This window comes from Filicampus tigris, chromosome 9 (assembly GCF_054856515.1).
Source record: "Filicampus tigris isolate MCC_2025a chromosome 9, RoL_Ftig_1.0, whole genome shotgun sequence".
Lineage (NCBI taxonomy): Eukaryota > Metazoa > Chordata > Actinopteri > Syngnathiformes > Syngnathidae > Filicampus > Filicampus tigris.
In genome coordinates this window covers 4,696,870-4,720,549 of record NC_141225.1, presented here as the reverse complement: position 1 = coordinate 4,720,549, position 23,680 = coordinate 4,696,870, and the positions used below count along the sequence as shown (strand labels likewise).

The 23,680-nt window shown below is 41.7% G+C and overlaps 1 protein-coding gene across 2 annotated transcripts in view; it reads right to left on the bottom strand.

Annotated features, from left to right (window-relative positions):
- Window positions 1–23,680, bottom strand: part of asic1b (acid-sensing (proton-gated) ion channel 1b) — a 237,320-nt gene that overhangs the window by 71,348 nt on the left and 142,292 nt on the right. The gene's annotated exons all lie outside the window — the stretch shown is intronic.

Below are 23,680 nucleotides of genomic sequence, written 5' to 3'. Positions count from 1 at the left end.
ATATATATATATATATATATATATATATATATATATATATAAACAAAAAAATAATTAAAAATAATAGAAAATACGAAAAAACATACATAAAATAAGACAAAAAGAGATGGAAAAAAATAAAACACAAGAAAAAACAAAACACAAGAAAAAATGAATTAAAAATACCAATTTAATGATCCTCGTGTGCACTGTATGTTATTATATATGCAGACCACATACAGTACATATGAATATACAAAATGTCTTTCAAATTATTAAATACTATAATAAATTTGCGTAATTGACAGGGGAAGTTCAAATGACACATACGGAAAATCGTGGGGTCCAATTTAAAAACAATGACTCACGTGGTTCCTTTCCTGACACCATAAGGAAGGCTGCTACTCAAACTGTTCTCTGTCCTTTGGATATAATTAACCTGAAGTAATAGTGCCCCCTGCTGGACAAAAAATAACATGGCCTGCAGCCCTTCTCACTCGACTTGATTTTTAATTTTACTTTTAACTCATTCAGTACCAGACATTTTCAGACCCTCTTTTACCCTAACGTTTGACAAGTATTTAAATATGTATATAGATAAATTGCTGGGATTGAATGGCTGGACTGTGAAAACACAAATATCTCCTTAGCAGTGAATGAGTTAAACAAATTTTGATTAATTAATTCATTCAATCCCAAAGACATATTTTTTATAAAGACATAAATATGTCATTGGCACTGAATGAGTTAATGGAATTCATGGGACATTTTGTTAATTAAAACGTAGAATTTGGCAAACCATACAAAATACCTTAATACAATCTTACGTTCAAATTTGTGTTGATGAATAATTAAATAATTTGCTTAAGGTACTACTGTATTTAACTGTACTGTATATAGTTTTAAAATCCTTTATTTAAAATATCCTCCAACTTAAATTCCAAATGGAAAGTTCCTAAAAATATACCTTGACATTTCCCAAACCTTTGCAACCATACTGACCATCACAAAAAACCCACACACATTCGCATAGGCACCCCCCCACACACACACACACGCACATCCCCACACACACACAGAGAAAAGGTTTTTGCCCCCATTTTGCATGAATAAAAATACATAAATACAAACAAAGGGGTTACTTGTGTTGAATTAAGTATGATTCTTATGAGCGGCCCCTGGAGAAATGGAATTGTGATGGAAGTGGCCAAGAGGTGAGAAAAAGAGGCTCTGAAATGTGCACTTTATTCTTAACGAAACTTATTATGAGGAATTATGATGTTTTTAAAAGCCACTCATTTAAGTTAGCAATAAAAGTCTTGCTTGGATAATAGAAATTTTCTATCTTAGGACCAGGGGCGGAGCCATGGGTGGGCCTGGGTGTGCACAGGCCCACCCACATTGACAGACTGCCCACCCAGTGAGACTCATGAGGAATAATATATACTTTAAAATTTTTAGTCAATTATTAAATTTTTGAATTTGTGTTTGGTTGTGTTTTTAAATTTTTTTTTATTTCATTGAATATTAAGAATGGTATAATTGTGCTTGTCTAAGGAAGATCTGAAATTCATATTATTCAGATTGTCATTTTACTTGAATATACGATGTGTCGTGACAGTGAGAGAAATATTCAGGCCCACCCTGATTTTTCAAGGCCCACCCATTAGCCACGTTCTGGCTCCGCCCCTGATTAGGACAATTTGTGGCTCAGGGAACCTCCCTGCTGACGCTTTTAACTGTATTACAAAGAATACAGCTCTCAAGGCCGTTCATGTGTAGCACAAAGTGGTTCGGGGTGTGGGGAAGATTCTAAACAGTCTTATAACACAATTGTTGTCATTCCTTTTACACCAAGTACCACGAAAAAACAGAACCCTCCAAGCATCACCAGCATAATAATTATAATACCGTGTAGTTTCTGTGTTTTGTTTGTCAGCATTTATTTCAGGCAATAGCATTTTAGAATAATACACAAAGAGATAAATAATTATTCCATATCATAAGGAAGTTTTTCACATTCAAAAAGGATAAGGAATAATGCCTGAAAAGTAGTGGGAAGAAGAAAATCATATTGAATCCCACCCCACTTTATTACCAATATTGTTCCAACAAGCTTCTTGAGTGTTTCTTGCAGGATCTGGTTCCAAATTATGGCCTATCATGTTGTATATCGTGGTACATGGTGGTATATGGTTCTTAGTGTACCACACTTAGGCGATCACAGTGAAACATCTTTTTTTTTTGCTTTCATTAACAGGCAAACGCTCCATCCCAGGTGCTCCACGATGACGTAAACTCTTGCAGGAAGCCATTACGCGCTCTCATCAGCCTAATTAGCGTGCTGGTAAAATGGCTGCTGGCCCTGGCCAGACACTCGTCATACAACTTGTGTGCGCTTAGTTGCTCCTGGCGGAGGTGCGGCTCATTTCCACATAATTATCCTGCTCGGTGACTTAAGTGAATGTTTTCAAATTAGCTTCAAGCCCTCATAACGCTGTACTTCGACTGAAGAAATATATATATATATACATATATATTACATTGTTTTGGGTTTTTGATCCCATTTTTATGAGATGAACTCAAAGGTCTAAAGTTCTAAACGTTTTTGCACATACACAATATCACCATTTCTCTCAAATATGCAGCCATGTAAAGCAAACAAAGCCAAGCCTTTCTAACGCCTTCCAACACAAACAAGGCTTAACGTACAAAAAAAAAAAGCAAAAACCGCAGCCCAGCTTGAACATGAAAACATTTCACTTCAAAAAAGAAGCTGTGCTTTGGTGCCAAGCAAAGTAAATAAAACAACTTTAAATATACAGCATTATGAAAAATGTACTTTTAATTGTGTGTAAGCCTATAGCAGCCGGGTTGGGCAAAGTATGGCCCACATAGGGTTATTTGCAGAGCTGGGCAGTCCATCCCAGGGGCGGACCGGTCTGTGACTCCGTCCCTCAGTCCCAGACGGACGCCCATTGTTGGGACGGACACTAGAAACGCGGCACTAGTTACCTAACTGCATGTACTTACTTGCATTGGGAACACTGTGCACTGCACATGTTCGGTCTGCATGGAGGGGAGATGAAAAGGAAGAATCAGAAGAACAATGAGAGGAAGAAGAAGGAGCGCTAGTGTTTGACCGCGGAAATACTCCACTTTGCGCTCTCCACAAGACCCGCCGAGTGTATGGGACGCAACGTGTGACGCAGCTGATTGGCTGCCGCGAAGCGAAGAGATAAAAAATAAATGGAGCAGGAAATGTTAGTAAAGTACCCAGATCCGAATGTTGCGGATACATAGACCATTGTTGTTCTTATTGTACCGGTATTTAATAATTAATTATTTAGAATTTTATGAAAATAAATAAAATGATGTCACTTCCATTCGTATGTATGAGTTCCATTACAGTTTTTATTCTTACTTGGCACTTCCAGTTAAAGATATCTTTAATTCATCTCAATTCAAGATATACAGATCGGTCTTCAGATATCTTAAATAAAGCTTTAACTAGAAAAAATGTTGTATAAGATATATGTAACTGGAATGATATGACCTGTCAAAATGGTGTTGTAGATATCTCAAACTGGAGTTAAAATAACGCCACAGATATCTTTTCGTTTTGACTGATCGGAGTTACGATCCAGATATCTTCAATGAAAATTCCAACTACTGAAAATGTTCAGTTGAATGCATTACATAACTAAATTGACATTTTGAACAGCTTATCTGACAGCGACTAGTTATGTCTGAGACACAGGACAGGAAGTCTCACGGTGCATGAATATGTCATAGTTGTTGCCGTTACTTTTTCAGCGCTGGATGCGTGCGTATTGATTGCCTCCCGACATTTAATCAAGCTTTTAATGAACAAAACCTTAAATCCATTCAGCATGTTCAATTCAGCACGCAGGACGACTTAAAGGGGAAAACAGGCTCCGAATGACCACACTTTTTCCCCTCACACCCTGCTACTGTAATTATATGTTTAGTTCAACATAAGGCACACTTGCATCTAATGAGATCTAACACTACTGTACAATAAGTATTATTTAAAGGAGTCGTGTGCATTTTGTCACAACTGAAAACATTTGCCGGGTGTCTTAACAATTTCTTTGACAAGCTTTTCTGAGCCTCTCTGAAATCAGCCTGTTTCAAGAGCAATGTCTGGTCTCATCCAGTTTACCCCACCCGCCTCTACTGCTGGGTGTGCCAATGTGAGAATTGATTTTGTTACCTTGACAACTTGGGGCAGAGAGTTTTGATTTTTTACCTCGGTGACTCTGCTGCTTCAGGATACGATTATAAACGATTACTTCGATAATATTGATCATATTCTAAACAATAAATCTATTAACATCCCTACGAGGGTGTAACTGAATGCCCCAAATCACAGTTTAGTATATAGCATTCCTTGGTTTTAAGGTGAAAGTTCAGCTCACATTGGGTAACAAATGTAAAAGTGCCCATCTTTTGTATAAACAGGAGCACTTTGGATTTAAAATGCCAGCAGCACATTTTCCGCAAAGTAGAAAAATTAGACACTGTGTATACACTAAAAAAAACAAAATGCATTAACAGCTTGTCTTTTAGGAAACACTAATACGACACTGGGCGGGAACAGTGGTCGACTGGTTAGCACGTCCGCCTCACAGTGCACAGCACGTCCGCCTCACAGTGCACAGGTCGCGGGTTCGATTCCAGCCTCCCTGTGTGGAGTTTGCATGTTCTGCCCGTGCCTGCGTGTGTTTTCTCCGTGTACTCCGGTTCCCTCCCACATTCCAAAAACATGTATGGTAGGTTGATTAGACAATCTAAATTGCCCGTAGGTGATTGCGAGTGCGAATGTTTGTTTGTCTCTGTGTGCTCTGCGATTGGCTGGCAACCAATTCAGGGTGTCCCCCCACCTACTGCCCGAAGACAGCTGGGATAGGCCCCAGCATGCCCGCGACCCTTGTGAGGGTAAGCGGATTGGATAATGGATGGATAATGCAACACTAATACTTTGTCTTCTTTTTTATGAAGCGACAAATATGAATTATGCTATGAATTCATTTGTTATTGGTTTGGCTTCATCTGAGTAAATGCCCCTGAGTAAAGTTGCATTCATACGCTACTATATTTTCCCCAATGCTGCATGGGTACTCACACGGGCGTGGTTCCATTTTGATTGAGTTAACAAGTTTGAGAAACTGGCTTAAGCATGCCGCGAGTCAAAATGTCTGCTAGCCAGAGGCCGAGCTGCATGGGGTTTGTCTAAGGCAAAGGTCACAAACATGGTGGCCGCGGGCACCAAGTAGCCCCCAAGGACCACTTGAGTAGCCTGCGGCCTGTTCTAAAAATAGCTCACCAGTGAGGGGAGATTGTGATTTTCCTGGGAACTTGTAGAAGTGAGTACAAACACTGCAGAGATTTATAGAAATAAAGTGTTGAATATTGAAATTTATGTTTTCTAATTGAAATATCATTAGCACAAACAATGTCTTCACATTAATGAATATTATTAATTATTATTAATAATAATACCATTCATTAATAACATGATGCAAGGTCATTATAAAAAATCTGTTATTTCAGAAGTGTGAATCAAACTGGTAGCCCTTCGCATCAGTAACCAAAAAGGAGCACTCAGTTTCAAAAAGATTGGTGGCCCCGGGTCTGCAGAGTAGCAGCAGTACGGCTAGAATATGCGACCATGACACGTCCCGTCCCTTATCTAATGTATGTTTGTACGCCTCTGTATCACACAGAAAAATTTGAACCCGAACACATTTTCCATTACACCCCTACTAGACACCCGTTAAAGGTGTAAAAATCCAGGCGACCTGACTTGTGACAGATTCAAGTTTAGTTTTATTCTCGTTTAGCGATCTTCCATCAGCAAGACGGGTTTTCCTTGTTGTCGTCTGATGGATCTGAGGCACATCTATCAAACGAGAGGTAGACGTTAGAAAAGAGAATACGCTATGTAACCGGATGAAGAAAGACGTGGGAAACAAGAGACGCCTGATTGAAGTCCCCCACCTCCACGGCCTTGACACTTTCATTAGGCAGATTTGCATGTGCGAGTAGAAAGAACGTGACAGAAACAAATTGACTTTAACACCCAACGGAAGTGTGACGGCGGAACGCATAATCCTGTTAGTCTTTATTTATTTATAAAAAGACAAGCTGCTAACATCCAATTGCTCATAACCCTTTTCATGATTCACTCGCTCAAACGCTCAAAGTACAACTCCCAAGGTCAAATGCAATCCACTGACCACTTTTCCCCCTAGATCATAATGGAAATAGAAATAATCTTCAGAAAACCTTTATAACTGTACGGCAATGTTTGAAGGGGGTGCATTTTAAGGACTGTAATTTATTGCTTGTATCCACCAATCAAGTGTGACATTAAACAACCAAGTAAATCTTTTATCTGCCTTTTTTTTGGAAAATGTGTCAAAGAGCACCCCTAAATTGCAGGAGTTTGTCATCCCTAAGACTTGAAAAACTAGGCTGGGTGAAGATCCAGAGCACATCCGTGCAGAGGCACTGTCATACGGAGACACCCATTTTCCCCACGGCTGTGACATCCCCGCTATCATAGCAAAGCCAAAAGGTAAGCAAAGCTGCATTGAGTTTTGTCGGATGCGCAGATTAGCTTCTGATTAGCAACACGCACTTGAGTGCTTGTTGAAGTTGCCAATGGCAGGTAACTGTGTTTCGAGATTTGTGCCTGTGTCACAGTGTATGAGGTGTGAAGTGTATGAACTGCTGCTTTCACGAATCAAAATGATTTGGTCCCTATGAGGTGGCCCATTCTCTTACTTGCGTGAGACAAGGCAGACCCCTAAAAATGTGACGTTAGCCCCTTTTCCACCAACAAGCTCAGGAACATTTAGTTCCTGGTAATATAAGTTCCTGGTGACACAAAATTTTCAACAAGAGAAAAAAGAGGGTATGTTTTTCCACCATCAGGTGGTATTGATAAGCAATTGTACAGTACAGAATGACACTTCACGGCAGTGCTCGATCTCTGTCCCCCACACTATTCTTAACTGTCAAATACTACTGTGTAATTCCAAGTTATTGACAGCATCAGTAATACTTCAGTGCAACAACACTAAATCATAACACTCTAAAGAACTTTTAAATAATTTATCTTTTCTTTTGATTGAAGATAATTCTGTTTTGCTTTGAATGTTTTAAAGCACTTTGAGTTGCATTTTTATGTATGAAAAGTGCTATATAAATAAAATGTGATTGATTGATAATGTACACTCGACACACCCACTGTATTAAAATGTGGCCGGATGTTTTATTTTTGTATCCTTGGCATTTAACTGTCGCGAGGCTGCAATGAGAGCAAAATTGTGGGGGATGATTTTGATGACAACGAGAGAAGGGAGCGTTCCGATGTGACAGGATGAGGACGCAGCAGGAAGTGGCTCAGAAGGGAAGAGGCTGATATTCTGAACCAGGACACAAAACTAAGGCAACCTGAGACAATTTATGCTTTTGTTTTCTTCCACACTTCAACAAGGCTCTTTGTTGCAGTACCAAGATTGACCACTGAGAGGCAGCATGATGTGATAGAGCATACAGAGTGTCAGAAATAAATACCAAGAAGGAGAGCGTAGTAGAAGAAAAAATAGATTAACTGTTAGTTTACCTGCAGCTGCATTGCTACGTCGGTGTTGACCATAAGAATTCTTTGTTGTTGTTTTTGTGTAAATATTGAACAGGTTTAACAATTTACAATTGTCGGCCCTAATTGTTTTCTAAGCGGATCTGGGGGATCACTCTTAACACACAGCACAGCACAGGATAATCTTTTATTGACAGATGATAATTTGGACCTTTGTTGACTTTGAATGGAATGGCCAGGAAATGCTCAAATTCGGCCAAATCATCAGCCTGTGTGTCCTCTGCTTTCCTGAAATCCAAGTTGTTCTATCCACTTGCTGAGCATGCAATTTGACCTAAAGCCAGTCAGCCAGATGTATCTTCCTGACTCATTATCTACTATACTGCTTTGCTTTTGCATTGGATCTCTTTTGGTGCGTAGTTGTACTTATTAGGAAATGGCTGTGAGCCAAAAAGACAGATAGGTGTTGAAAATAAAGACACCAATCATCCCTGCTCCATTTCCTTGAATCCACACCAAAGAGTCTGAGGGGCCATTAGAGGCTTTTAAGCCCATGTAATAAACAGTCACAAGCAGGAATTCAATGTGGTCCACACTGGGACCGCATGACACCGCCAATGGCCGTGTAACTGGAAATAAATACATTCTATTGATTTGCTGTCCAGAAGAATGAAGGATAACACAGAGGCATCATTCTGACTGCTTGGGGACTGAGTCTCTTGGAGCCACACGGGGAACTCAGACTAATTTGTGTTTCTGGCAAAATAAAAGGAAATAAAATAAAGATATAGGATGCTAAAGAGGAAAATGGCTTTATACACTGCTACACTGCACAGAAAAAGACAAAAATCAGAAAGCTGACATATTTTTTGTGCCCTTGTTATTTGTTTGCTTGTTTTTAAACCACACAGAGTATGCAATTAGTTTCTTGCCCTGCCTTACCCCCTGACATTTGGATTTTGGCCTGTTTTACTGCCACTTTTCTTGTCCTTCTTGAAGTGGGGGCTCGGATGTCGATGATCGAAGTGAGGCTATTAGAGTAAGGATTCTGCATCGACCAAACGGGACTGAGGAGGACAACTTCCTTGGAAGCGTCGAGCTGCAACATTTTGTTTTATTAAGTTGACTCTCATGCTGTTTTAACTAACATTTTAAAGCATCATATTAAGTGATACATGTTGCCCACTCTTCATTGTATTGCATTCTGCTCGTCCCTGAAGGGGGATCCCACCATCTGTGATCCATTCGCAAGTTTTCATGTTATTCTTTTTCCCTATGGGTGTTTCCAGCATTCTTCCTTGCGTGGATAGGAGTTTTCGAAAAGGGGAAAGAAAACATCCTCCGCGGGTTTACGACACCGTCACGTGTATATTTTCTGATGCATTTCATTGGTTATGAGACCGAGTATTAAATAATAAATAGAAAATGACGTATAGGCTCTCCGGGCTTTAAATCAAGATCCATGCTTGCCTGATTGCTTGTCCACTGCCAGTCGCCGTCTGCCTCCTGAGAGTTGACACGAGTTTAGCGTCGCTAAATGTCCGAAATATAAGCAGTCGGGGTTCGTGTGCGCATTCATGCTCTTGTCCGCTTCACCCTGTGTAAGTGGAGAATCGATCGCCACGGTATTTTTGATTTTGTGGAGGTGATCATGATGACATCACGTTTTATGTCAATAAATCCAAACTATTGTGCAGAACACTATTATATTTTCACAGGTTGAAGTGGACAAGAGTAGTCATGTGCATTTGCATTTTGGTGGCGATCGGTTGCCGTTTTAGACAACAGAACTGACAAAGCGAGCAATATCGCCACACTTGTCCCTCCCGTGACGTAGACCGCTGAGACCGAAAACATAACAAGCCGAGCTCCAAAAGGGAGCTGGCCAATTTGTCGTAAATCTAATCACAAAAAAGCCCTTAAATCACTACAGAGTCCTTTGGGGAGGGACATTTTAGTACTGATGTCATTTTTACATGCAAACCTATTATATAAGTGCCAATGTTAAGCTCATCCAAGTGTCGATTTAAGGGTAGAAAGACGCAACAGCGCTCCCGGCCCTAGTGGTAGAAACGTGGTTATGCACTCCCGTCATTAATGGGTTAATAGCAAACTTGGACTGACTTGGGAAAATGAAATTGCAGTGGTTCTCTCCATTGCCATTCAACTGGACTTGGTGAATGCAGAGAGTAAACTTGCTCATTTGCATTGTGGAGACAAAAAAAAAAAACCTCACTCATATACTAGTATTAATATCAACTTACAAATTAACTCACCATACTACTGACTGTGTTCAACTGCAGCCCAACAAAGAATGTAGAATGGATGAATGGAACTAGCCTTTCACTATTTGGATCTAGAAAAAGAACAAATTGGAGCAAACAAAGAGCATTGGTCTGCTCTAAAATGTCAGCACATCATCACATTTGTCGTTTACACAAAGATGGAAAAACAGCTCATGTTGTCCGTATTGGGGTTCTGAATGCCTCTCGTCGGGATGTGGCAAAAGGTCAAAATGAAAATATGCCGACCAACAGCGAGTCATTGTCTCTACCACACTCCAGGTCTCATGTACCCAAACCAAAGATGATGGCTGGAAAAAACATCATTCATTTTCATCGCAATAGTCCCTTTTCTGCCCATGTTTGTCTTTTCGGCCTATTGACGGAGTTCAGTTTCTACAGTGCTGATGTAACCCGAATTTGTATGCAAGTCAGAATGTGCCATAGCCTATCACTTACTTACACTAACGGTAGAAATGTCATCCATCCATTCATTTTCTATAGCGGTGGTCCTCATTGGGGTCATGAGCCAACTGGAGTCTATCCCAGCTGACTTTGGATGAGAGGGGCTGTACACCCTGGACTGGCCAATCTCAGCACAAGCATGGATGAACGAACATTTAAACTCACAGTCAAATGACACCTCTGGACAATTAAGAGTCTGACTTCACTATGCATGTTTTTGGAGTAGCCGGAGTACCCAGAAAAACCCATGCAATATGAAAACTTGACACAGGAGGAACAGAGCCAAGATTCAAACCAAGAACCCCTTGAGTGTGCGACCGATGTGCGATAATCACTAGACTAATATGCTGTCGTGTCCTGGTTGTATTACATTTAAGACAAAAATGTGTGCTGAGATATCCACAGTATCCAGAGAACACACGCGCAAGCTGAGATTGAACCCCCGAACCTCAGAATTTTGGGGCATCAGAGTCAATATTTGTATGGAGAACACTTCTAGGCAATGGATAGAAAATAATCAATTGAAAACCCATCAGTACTGAGGTAACAGCCTTTTGGTGTGTGATGACATATTTTTTTGTCTCTGGGCAAGCTAGTTAATTGCCTGTAATTCCTAACTTTGGGACCGGCGTAGACTGAGGATCCCTTGTAGTGCAATTCAATCCAAAGACAGAAAAAAAACACCCCCGTTCTTGCCCTTACCTCTCGAAAGTACTCCGGGCCACATTCCAAGCCCCTGAAGTTGCATTCAAGCAGAATGTCTTCAATGCGGTGCCGAGTGCGGTTGTAGAACTCGTCCAGGCTGAAGCGAGAGCCCGGCGGGCGGTCGGGCTCTGGGGCTAGCGGGAACCCCGGCGCCATGCCTTCGTCGAAGCCCAGCAGAGGACCCATGAAGATCAGGTCGCTGTAGCTCATCTGCGACTTGCGCACATAGTTGTAATTGCACAATGTGACGGCTGGGAAGGTCATATTTTTGGCCACCTTCTCATCCAGCATGGTGATATGGTCATACTGGAGGTAGTAGATGACCCGGTCGGCCACCTGGAACAGGAAGGCGGACAGCGCCATGGTGAAGACCAGCGCCCACAAACTCTGCCGAACACCAAACTTCTTGTTCTCCACAAACACATGGTTGGCTCCGTGGAGCGAGCAGCCGCTGAAGAACGTTGCCAGGTCGTCCACCTGGCCCGAGCTGTCCTCCTCTTCTTCATTGTCGTCCACCTGACTACAGCCGTCCAGATACTCCTGCGAGTCTCCGTAACCCCTCTTCACCCTTTTGTAGTGATCTTCAAAACCGTCTTTGCCGTAACCTCTGTCTTCATCATCGCCAGAAAAGGAGATGGTGCACATGATCCGGACTGGCATTGTGGATTGAGGAATTAGCGATGTCCGGTGTCTTCAAACTATTGTTGATAGAAGTGAAAGGCAAACTTGGTCAAATCTTCAAAATCTCCAAGTCCGCATCAGGTACTAATTCTTACAACAAAACCAGGTAAAACTGAACATCAGAGCACCCATCACTCCTCACTTCAACTGCGAACTGAGTCGAAGATGCTTTGCCCTTGTCTCCAAGGCAGATCCCTCCATCCCTTGGAACAAGTTGGAAAGAGACAAAGACTGCGATAAGGAAAGGGAGGAGGGAAGAAGGTGGTGAGGACACCCAATACTCCCACAGGGACTGGGGCAGGTCACCACGGAGGGGCAGAGTTTCACCGTTTACTGGAAAAAAAAGCCTTGAGGCAATGTCTGTTCGAGAAAGTCATCAAGTGTACAGTAGCAAAAAAGCAACTGTGTTTACACTTCGCGGGTGAAGCCCATCACGCGATAGCATATAGAGCATTTGTTACCATCCTGCGCAGAGATTACGGAAAAAATGTTTCAGTGATCAATGTCTGAAAGAAATTTTGTTTGGAAAACAAGGTGCATCAGCCTGTGACTCTGTTTACATCGCAAACCGCTTGTTTCAGTCAAATAGAACAACTTTTTAAAAAAGTAAGCCCACAAGCTAGCAAAAATATGTAAAACAAACATCTTTGGCGAGCTTCTTCAGAAAGGTCAAAAAGTCAAATGAGGAGACAAAAGAAAGGTCAAAAAGTCAAATGATGAGACAAAAGAAGAAGAAGAGCCTACGACTTCCAAAAAAAACAAAGCTGCATTTAACAAACAATATCATCAGTCAAACTTAAAGGCATCAAACCCGCTCTGTGTAATATCTGACCAGAGCTCCAAAGCTGCTTTGGCACATGGAGTTGTGTTTTGGGTTCAAATCAGGGGCGGAGCCATGGGTGGGCCTGGGTGTGCACAGGCCCACCCAGATTGAGAGACTGCCCACTCAGTGAGATTCATGAAAAAATATATACTTTGACATTTTTGGTAAATTATGAAATCATTTGTGTTTTTTGAATTGAATATTAAGAATAGCATAATTGTGGTTGTCAAAGGAAGATCTGGACTTCATATTATTCGGTTTGTCATCTTATTTGAATACGATGTGTCGACAGGAGGATTGTGCGAAGTGAGAGAAATCTTCAGGCCCACCCTCATTTTTCCAGGCCCACCCATTAGCCACGTTCTGGCTCCGCCCCTGGTTCAAATCAAAGCAGAATATCCCAAGATTGCCCAAAAAAGGACTTTCTCTCCTTGCTTCTAATTCCAGCATCCTTTCTTTGTGAAACAAGATTTTATGCAATGACCACAACGCAAACAAAACGACTGAATTGACTGGACATAAACAATACACAGTGTAATGGCGCTGGCTCATTGAAGAGAAACAAGCACATGGCCCCAACTAATTACAACAACTACATTCAGCGTAATGCTGAGTTGTGAAACTATGTTGATTAGTTGATTTTTTTTTCCTTGCGCGTTGCGAGCCAACATTTTACTTACAGCATGAACAAGCTTTGAGTATGCTGGCGTTGGAGTGGAGGGGAGAAAACATGCAACTAAAGTGTTGTGTTACCCTCACGTTCAGAGTCGTTGATGCACTTTCAGCCGTTTATTAATTATGAGAAAACTCGCAAGGAGCTGCTGAAAGGCAACACCCAACTCCAACTCCTGATGTTACTTCACTAGGCCACGCCCCTTAAAAGCACAACAAAAAATACTACGGTAGGTACAATAATGACCAGTTATTATTTTACATTGTCTTGTACTGTATCTTTATACAATACAGTGGTTTTTAAATTAATTTCAGTCGATAACATTGTTTGAAGTCAACGAAGCACTGTAACTTGTTTTGATTTGTTTTCTTTTATTGCTGGTACAAGGGAAGAAAAAGAATGACTAGCCCTTTCACTCAACCATTTAATTTCAAGGTTGGCCGGCCTGGATGATCGCATTATGGCACTTCCAGGAAAGAGACGTGAATGTCCACAGAAAGGAAGCGTCAGATTTGTAAGCGGTGTCTGTTTCCCCCACACGGACAGACATATTGAAGCAACCGCCGGGGAGGGAAATTGAAGGAATTAAATCAAAGCCTCAGTTTTCTCATTATTACCACTCTAATGACTCATTTTACCAACACAAGCCCTCGCCTAGGTATTGCACACAGCCCCGTTTCAATCACATCAACTGAAATCAAATACAAGCTTGTGGCCCAGGGGGGAAAAGAAACACCTCAAATGGATCCCATCGAAGATGGAGTCACATGCAGCTCTTGTGATATGAAAAGGAAACAGGAGATCCATCTGCATTGATCCACGCCTCCATTAGACCGACGGCGGATTACTTTCAGAAACATGATGGTGCCACGAGATTAACCTTTACATGCTTCTCTCATCTCCATGCTAGGAACTTGTGCAAAAAGCATTTCGTCCCAATATGAAACACTGGAGGAATAAGGGGGGCATGGCAAGGAAAGCTGCAGTTGGGGTCAATATGCGTTCGAATGCAGCACCGAAGAAAATTAACTTCGTGATAAGCGAGCAAACAAAAGGAGTTTTATCTTGGACCTGAAATCCATGTTGTCCTTTCCACAAAGGCCTCTACTTCCTGATCTCTGAATTTGAGATCACTGGTTAGTGCTAACAGGAAAGTCTTTGAACAGCCATTACCGGATGTCGAGAGGCCTTGAGACATATTTGGGGATCAGTCAAACAATATCAGTATCTATATATTTGGGCCGGATGGTTTATGTTTATGTCAGACCCCTAACCCTTACCTAAATGCTGACTTTAGCACAAGCCTTAACCCCAGTGCCAAATGTTATTTAAAACTGCGTTTTCAGAGATGGAAGTAAAGACACTGCTTCAGGCAGGTTTCTATGTAACAATTGTATGGAAAGTCTGTGATGGTTTATTTTGTTTTATACTACATTGAGTTAAAAAAACGTATTCGTTTTCGAAGAAAATACTTGAACTAAGGCCTACACTACCAGTTGTGGTTTGGGGTCCAATGAATATTAAGGTGAATACTATAGAATATGCGTCTATGCCTTTTTATTGTAGTCAACTGGCCTGCGAAACCTGTAATCTCAATTGTTTTACGGAGTTGGTTTTCAAAAAAAGTTGCTCAATAATTATGCTCCCTGTTCATTTATGACATTAAAGTAACAGAATTACTTATTCTCATCAGTAATTCTGTTACTTTAATTAGTTTTTAAAAAGTATTTTAATTGCTTTTTTGAAGTTATTTGCCCACCTCTGCCCAACATTGCCCCACCCCTAAATTTTAATTCCAACCATTGCCTAATTTAAACGCTGAATTCTTCCCCTTAATCTTAACCCTACCCTTCAATCTAACCTTAATCCAACCCATAAATGCAAATACAAACTCTTTTAACCCTACACTTAATCCTAACCTCCTACATTTTACCCTTACTTATCCCATTTTTATCTTAACCCTTTACCCTAACCCCATCCTGAAATCCAACCCTAAATTCAAACGCTAAACCTTAACCCAACTGTAACCCAAACCATAATCCCTAAAATCAAATCCTTACACTTTAAACCTAAAGCCTTAATCCTGTAATCCTTAACTGTAACCCAGCCCCCATAAAATAACACTAACCCGTACAAAACTCCAGCTCCCCCTCTTTTTTTTCATACCAAGCATTCCATTTAACACATCACCCTCTTCAGAGGGGTGTCATCTTCCACACCGCTTATCCTGTACAGGGTCGCGGGGAGGTGCTGGAGCCTAGCCCAGCTGACTATGGGCGAAAGGCTAACTACACCCTGAACTGGTCGCCAGCCAGTCGCAGGGGACACACACAGACCGTCACTGATCGCACGCTGCCCGCAAACAACTCAGGCGAGTGTACCACTACACCATCAGCGACCCCCTTCAGAGGGGTGATGTGCTAAATGGGACGGTATGCATATTTATGTCCACTAGGAGGCAGCAGTAACACATCTAATCATGCAGAATCCTTCAGGGGACAAAATCCGACATGACAACACATCCTATAGCCTGATGGGCAAAAAGACTGCAAGTGATGTTAATAACAGGTAGCATTGTCAATTCTACGTTACATTTGTTGACTGTTGTTAAATGTTACATATTGGTTTGGTTGTGTTGTTAGGCTAAGATGTGGTTGGGGGGAAAAAAATGACCCTTACCTCGCAATGAGATGATGGTGAAGTGGTTGATGAGTGTTTCGACCCAGGATTAGGTTGCATGCGGTATCAGAATAATTATTACTATCATCTCCCACATGCGCAGCAAATTTTACCTTTGACTCACAAACCTTTGTAAAAAGCATAATTGCACTGAGACCTTTTCAGGTTAAAACTTCTTTTGTTTGTGTTCTCAGTGAAATCCTCATAAAGGAGGAAAGCTCTTTTGGCTAAGGTTCAGAAAATTCATGACAATAATAAGAAAATATATACTGTATGATGTTTACAATTTTAAATAACATTGTTTTTATTTAGATCATTTATTTAATTTCAATAAATGTTCATATTTTCTATTTTTCTTCTTATATATACACTACTAGTGTTCACTAAAATGTATTTTAAAATGGACCTTTTACCCAGTACATGTTTTAATACATGCAATACACATGTAGTCCTAATCCTGAAAAGCACATGCTCCTTGCAGACACTTGAACCTATTAGTGTTGTTTGTGCTCTTTTTGAAGATACCACAAGTGGCTATCCAACCATTGTCTAAAGCTCTGTTCACACAGCAGCTCAATCCGATTTTTTGCCCATATGCGACACATATCTGAATTTTTCATGCAGTGTGAACAGTACAATCCAAAATTTTTCAAATCTGATCTGAGCCTCTGTCATATGTCAGATATGTATGTGATGCATTTGCAAGTATGAATGCCCATCCATACACTTCTGACCTATACGTCATCAAACGCCCAATATGACCTCCGCGCGGGTGGAAGGCAATGCTCGGAAGACTGACAATGTGATTCAGCCACACAGACAGTTCATTTATTATGCGCGGCAATGACGTGATATCATTTTTAGTAAGCGCCTCCATGAAATTGAGATATCGAGAAGCGTTGCCTCATATCCCCAAAATATTTCTACCGCCTTCCATCTCGCTACTCTGGCGATATAAGATGATAAAATGAGCCCCTACTTGTGGGACCATATTTACATGTAAATATGCCACGTGACATTGTTTTTTTGGTGCACATCACTCGATGTAAGGCTACTCGATTAAGCGATTTTAAACCGAAACGGATAAAACGATGTTAAAAACGTTGAACTTGTTGTTGTATAGTTTGAGGTGTCACAAAAGCAAACAATGGTATCAAAGTCACTGTTTCTTTTCACAAAAATATATTTTACTCCACTTTTTGGTCAGAATGGGGTGTTTTTGGTGAACCTAATCCCATGTTGTACAGCTAAAGAAAAGAAAAATGCAAGAAGCAAACTTTTTTTCTGGTGAAAGAAGAGAGTCTACTCTTTCTTTTGATCGGTTTGGTGCTTATATTGCTACAGAACACAATTCTGGGTCAATTGTGGGTCTTCAAAGATCAGTCAAAATGTTGAAAGACTGCAGGCAATATGGGGAAATCTGCTTTGAATGGCTGGCAATGAATTTATTAATAAGATTGACCGCAATTTTTTGTTTCTAAGTGAATTCAATCTTTTTTATTGGGCTTGATTAAAATCCAGATTTTTGGGTGGGCCCAAGCAACAACTATTGCTTTGGGTGTACATTTTCAGGTCAAAAGATGGCAGTGTTGTGATTTGTGGCCGTCGTCCAAGCCACCAACCCCCAAACTCCCCCACTCCCCAAGCATCTGCACCCTCTCCCAACCCCGGGCTGGGATTTCAACAAGGCCACGCATTTCGCCATGGTCAGACACAGTGGAGCGCGGGGCCAGATGAGAGGGGAGAGCTTGAACGCTTCCCTTTCAAGTCCTTTTGCTTACAGTCAGGATCAGCCCGCCGTTGCCATGGCTACATCCGAGCTGTCAGCGGAAGAGAGACAGAGGATGCGCCCAGCCTATTACTGTGCATAGGAGTCGCACGCACATGCACACAGCTCCAGTGGAGAGATAATAAAGAACGCCAAACAGCGCGCGGATGCGAGCACGATATTGCTTGCTCCGAGGCAATCGATAGCCTAGCATTCCTGCTCCTCGATTATTAGAGGTTGGCTACTGTATGAATATGACAGGAGTAAGTAAACAAGCACAGAGATGCTGTCGAAAAAGGCAAAAAAAACTCATATTCAACACTCTCGCCCCTACAAATGGCGCACCCCCTCGCCTCATTGGGAAGAAAACAATAAGCAGAGAAATGACTTATCCGTGCGAGCCTTTGTGGCCTAAAGCCCATTTCTCATTTAAAACAGTACAGCTTCTAGATGGTGTCGATTGCAGGGGGAACATGTCATGGGCAGAAAAGCGAGGGAATTGGCTCCCAAGATGGGATCATGCAAAGGCAGGCCGGAGGAGAGCGCACCACTTAGAGGCTTTCAGGGATCAGGGAGAGCAACCACTTGAGAAAAAGGAGCAGACGCTGGCCAAAGTCCTTCATCTTAGTGGAGGTTGACAGCAGAATGGTCTGTCAGCCAGGACCAAAACATCAACAGGGTGAAGGCCAAATTCAAGAATCAGTACAGCATCTGAATAGCTAAAAAAGAAGGTCAAGTTGCATTCGAAATATGACAAATTTTTAAATCATCTCAGCTGTATCCACATTCGATCTGTCTCTAGGACAGTGATTCTCACTCACCATGCTGCAAAGAAAATTTCCACTTAAACGGTCTGAAAATTATTTACTTTGGACGATTTCCAAAACTTTGACACCATGCTCCACCCACATTTGATGGCGTAGGCAAAAAGCTTGGAAAGTTGGTGCCACCCACCCTTCTTCCGATTGGGCTTCATTTGGGTGGATTCAAAGTATGTTATTTGCCTAAAATGGCTACTTCAAATCAAAATGGCTGAAAAATGGCTGTTCAATTTCAGGCATCGAGCCTTACGTCTTTTTCAAGCATCCTGTAATGATCGCCTTGTGTACCCAATGTCGTACCTTGGCTGGGGGCGGAGTGCTTCACTGCCCCATACAGCAGAGGAGGACAGGATAGTTGTACCAACTGTTTTGAATACATCACAAGCAAAATCTTTCCCACACTAGGGAAAAATTCATAACACTAAAGTCAGTGACAGGTATGTACCGAACCTAAACCTTCATTGTCAAAATGTTAACTAGATAAAGGCATAGAGAAGCTACCATTCCCACCGCTGCCTAAGTGCTGCAAACACTTCCCCCTATCAATGAATCTAACGAGCACGCAGAGATTTAATTATCATTTAATCCGATGTAGGAATAAAGTGGCTGTCGGGGAAACATCTTAAATCCCTTAAACAGTGCTTGTCATTACTTTGTTTAACAACAAGTTCATCAGTGCTGGTAGTGTTCTTTTCCAGTTGGGGCTGTAGTTCCTTCATTAAACTGAAAAAAAAAAAAAGGCAGAAAATGCTCAAAACAACAAAAAAAAAATCACATTTCAACAATGAATGACTTATTTGCGGCGGCATGGCGGGCGACTGGTTAGCACGTCCGCCTCACAGTTCAGAGGTCGTGGGTTCAATCCCAGATCCGGCCTGCCTGTGTGGAGTTTGCATGTTCTCCCTGTGCCTGCGTGGATTTTTTTCTCCAGGTACTCCGGTTTCCTCCCACATTCCGAAAACTTGTATGGTAGGTTGATTAGACAATCTAAATTGCCCGTAGGTGTGATTGTGAGTCCGGATGTTTGTCTCTGTGTGCCCTGCGATTGGCTGGCAACCAATTCAGGGTGTCCCCCGCCTACTGCCCGAAGACAGCTGGGATAGGCTCCAGCACGCCTGCGAAACCTTGTGAGGAGAAGCGGTATGGATGGATGACTTATTTGTCTGGTTGATCATCTGACTAGGATCAACACCAAATCGTACAGCACAGACCAATTTTGAGAAGACCGCACATAGTAATTGATCAATTCTGAACACACACTTGCACGTGACACCTCTAGTGTTAACAGTGATAGAGGTCTGCGTTTTGAGTGACATTCTAGTTGTCTTGGTAAACAATCTCTTTATTGTACAGCCCATTCAACTGGTAGGCAACCAGCCCATGTTGAGCTAGGATCTGGCTCACCCTCAACTCTGAAGGCCCTGAAGTACTTTAAAACATTTCACCATGACAGCACATGAATGCGAAAGCTCAACCAAGCTCCAATGGCACCACTAGCATACAAACCTTTCTGTGTCATTTGACCAATGCAACGCCATTTAGAAAACAGGGAAAATAGTTTGAATGATGATTTGAGATTTCTTCTTCTAATTTGAATGCGTGAAGTGTTAGTTAATATGTTAAATGAGGCAAATTGCTTGGAAGGGAGACGCAACAGAGGCCAGGATTTACATTTCATCATCTAAGATCATCAAAAAATAGACGTTGGGGAATTTCAGAGGTATTTAACCTGATCACTGAATTCCTGTCTCATAACTTGACTTTTCTATTGCCCCGATAAGTGGCACAGACGTGCTCTTTTAAGCGGCTAGCATTCTCTCATCTGCTGGCAGCTTGGCCATTACTGAGACAACCCAAACAAACATTTTATACATATCTGTGAGAAAATGCCTTCTACAAAACTAATGACAAAGTTATTGACAATTTCAGATTTTTTTAGGGGAAGGAAATCGAAAAAACAACCCTGAACCGTTTGTGGTAGCTATTTATGGTGGCGCAATGGCAAACCGATTTTGGTCATCATTTCAGGTCAGCCGTTGTCAATCTTTTTCTTATCTGCCACCCAGAAGTATTCTGGCGCCTATTGTTTACAAATATTATGAAATGGTCTCCAAATGGCAGAGCTGGGCATTCCGCCAAAGTGATGGACCGGTCTGTCTATCCGCCTATGACGGACGCCCATTTTGTAGGTGATAAACGATACACGGAAAACTTAAAAAAAAAAATTTGGACTAAGCATAGTCAAAAGCCTGTTTGTTTCCATCTGTGTATATTTGAAACTAAAGTCTCACCGTGGCTGGATTAAATGCATCTATCTCTTTTAAATGCAGCCAGACCTCCGAGGTTCTCAAAGGGAAATAAAGGTCCAAAAAGGTCCTAGAAGGAGATATATTTAGTCCGGCCGCAGTAAGGCTTATGCCATGGTGAGGCTTTCTTTTCTAACATCACCCAGCCGGCGCGATATTATGTTAGTGGTAGTTTGTTGAAGTTGGTAGTCGGAAACGGCACGGTCAGCCGGTTAGCACGTCCGCCTCACAGTGCAGAGGTCGTGGGTTCGATCCCGGCTCCGGCCTCCCTGTGTGGGGTTTGCATGTTCTCCCCGTGCCTGCGTGGGTTTTCTCCGGGTACTCCGGTTTCCTCCCACATTCCAAAAACATGCATGGTAGCTTTATTGGACACTCTAAATTGCCCCTAGGTGTGGATGTTTGTTTGTCTCTGTGTGCCCTGCGATTGGCTGGCAAACAATTCAGGGTGTCCCCCGCCTACTGCTCGACAGCTGGGATAGGCTCCAGCACTCCCCGCGACCCTTGTGAGGAGAAGCGGTATAGATAATGGATGGTAGTCGGAAACACTAACTTAAGCCCGTTTAAAATGATAGGTGGAGCGGCCTAAAGCCGATTACTATTTGGTCCGGCCGGACAAAATGATGGATAGATGGATGGCGGAAGAGCACCCTGGCTGTAGGCGGAAGGTGATAAATGGACCGCAATTTTTTTGGTAAAATGCCCAGCTCTGGAAAATGGATGGATGGATTGTCAAGGTGGACCTGAATTTGTGGCATGTGAGTGTTCAAAAAGCTGCTCCAAAACAAGATAGTCTTTAACGGCTGTGTGGCGCATCTCAAGCGGTGTTTGCCCATTCCTGACAGGCTCGTAAACTGTCGCGATGCTTATCTGCTGATGATGCGCAGCTGGCGGCGATGCTTTCACTTCCAACAAGACCGGCGACGGAGACCATAAAGACAGAGCGGCGGCGTTAACGTCGCTGGAAATTAACGCCAGATGGGATTTCACAAGCGTAGACCGTCGGCAGCGTTGCAGGAATAAAACCAGCGAGGAGACGGCGTCACTCAGCTCTAATGTGAGCGGAACCCAGGTCACGGCTCACTGGCGTACTTTCCGATTGGTTCTGAGGGCCAGCAGTGGCTCGTCTCTGAATGCGATTATCGCTCCGGCCGATCCATTACGGACTGGTCGCCTCTCTTCTTTGCGCTTGACCTTTTTTGAATTAGCCTTTACCATTTTTCAATTTGTGTTTGAGTGGCTTCATCTCTTTACTTTCGGCTAAGGTCAGAAAGCAACATACGAAAGAAGAGTTGCATACAACTACTGTTTTATAAAAATAGAGCTTTAGCTATCTGTCAGTCTTTTGATGTTAAACCAGCGCAATCTGAAGTAGCACAAATTCCAGTGTGATCAAAATTTTCAGGAAAATACAATAGTAAACAAATTAAATGACCAACTCAAGCATAGTTATGATTAGAAGTGTGATGATAAAAAATGGAACTGAAATTTATTGCCACATAGCAGTAGGGTAGGCACCAAAGAATTATTCACATCTGTGCACTGAATTTAATTGTCACACATAAACTGAAACATAAATTAAGACTTTATATTATAATATAATAGTGTCACAACTAGTCGTATTGTGACTGAGTAAACTGCAGAAATAGTCCGCAGAAATTTTTTCAGAGGATAAAAAAGTATATGCCTTGAGTATTGTCTTTCTGTATTGTTGCCTAAATGGTTAACGCTGACTCTTAATTCTATTCTTTAGCCCGCCTATGGCATTTTGCATTGTTCACTGACACCATTCAGTGCTCATCTCAAATTGTGCTTGCAAGTCAAAGCACAAAAAATAGGAAAAATACAAAAATACAAAAAACAAACCAAACAAATACCTAAAAAATAAATGAGCCTCACGATTGCTTGTATCTCGAGGCACCAGTGTAAATTGAAGTGATGGATATTGACTGAGAGCTGAGACTGTCTTTGTCTGAGGAACCAACTGTAGCCTGGGTTGTCTGTATTACGATACTGTACAGCAATGCCAACTTCCAGCCTATATTATTTTACTTTTTTTAATCAAATAATCTGGAACACACTTATTTGTCATTGTTGTAAAGTTTTAAAATACATGTGAAATTACATTGTAGTTATTTGACATTATAGTTTGGGGTATCCCTGTTTTGGGAAAAGCAAACTCTTTTTGCTTTTCACACTGACTGTATAATATGCACTCAGTCTTTTAGTCACACATTTCTGTTCTGGCTGCTCAGTTAAATATGGCTACTTTGACTAGAAGCGGGCAGTATTGTAAAATGCTATGCAGACCCAATTTCCATTGATTTCCTTGTAAAAAAAAAACCAAAACGTTGTACGTGTATAATACTGAAAAAAATGCCTGAGATGTGTAAACATTCAAAAACCTTTAAGTATTGCTCAAGTGGCAACGAAGCACAAACTGCACAAGATCATTACGAGGAAGACAAAATGTGCTGGTTTTGAATTTTTTACTTAGTAAACAACAGATGAGGGAAATTACGTGACATCTTTATTTTCTCCAGCCAGACTCGCCATATTACCGGTACATTTTTTTTCACAGTGATGTTATGAATTCTGCTACAAACTCGGGGCTGTGGGTGAATCATTTTTTATGATGGGTCTAAGTCATTAATTTTGCACCGCTCTAAAATAGAACTGGGCTTGTGGAATTGAGACAACTTTTCTCTCTGTCGTCACAAAAGCACGAGCGCTCCGTTGATTTAAAGCCAGCCGTGCGGCCTCAGCAAGTAGTTTGCTTGCGTGAGAAGTTTATGGCGTGCGGTCCGGCAATTTTTACGTGACACTTATGATATGTCACCGACAAATCTCGCTGATGCCGTCATTGCG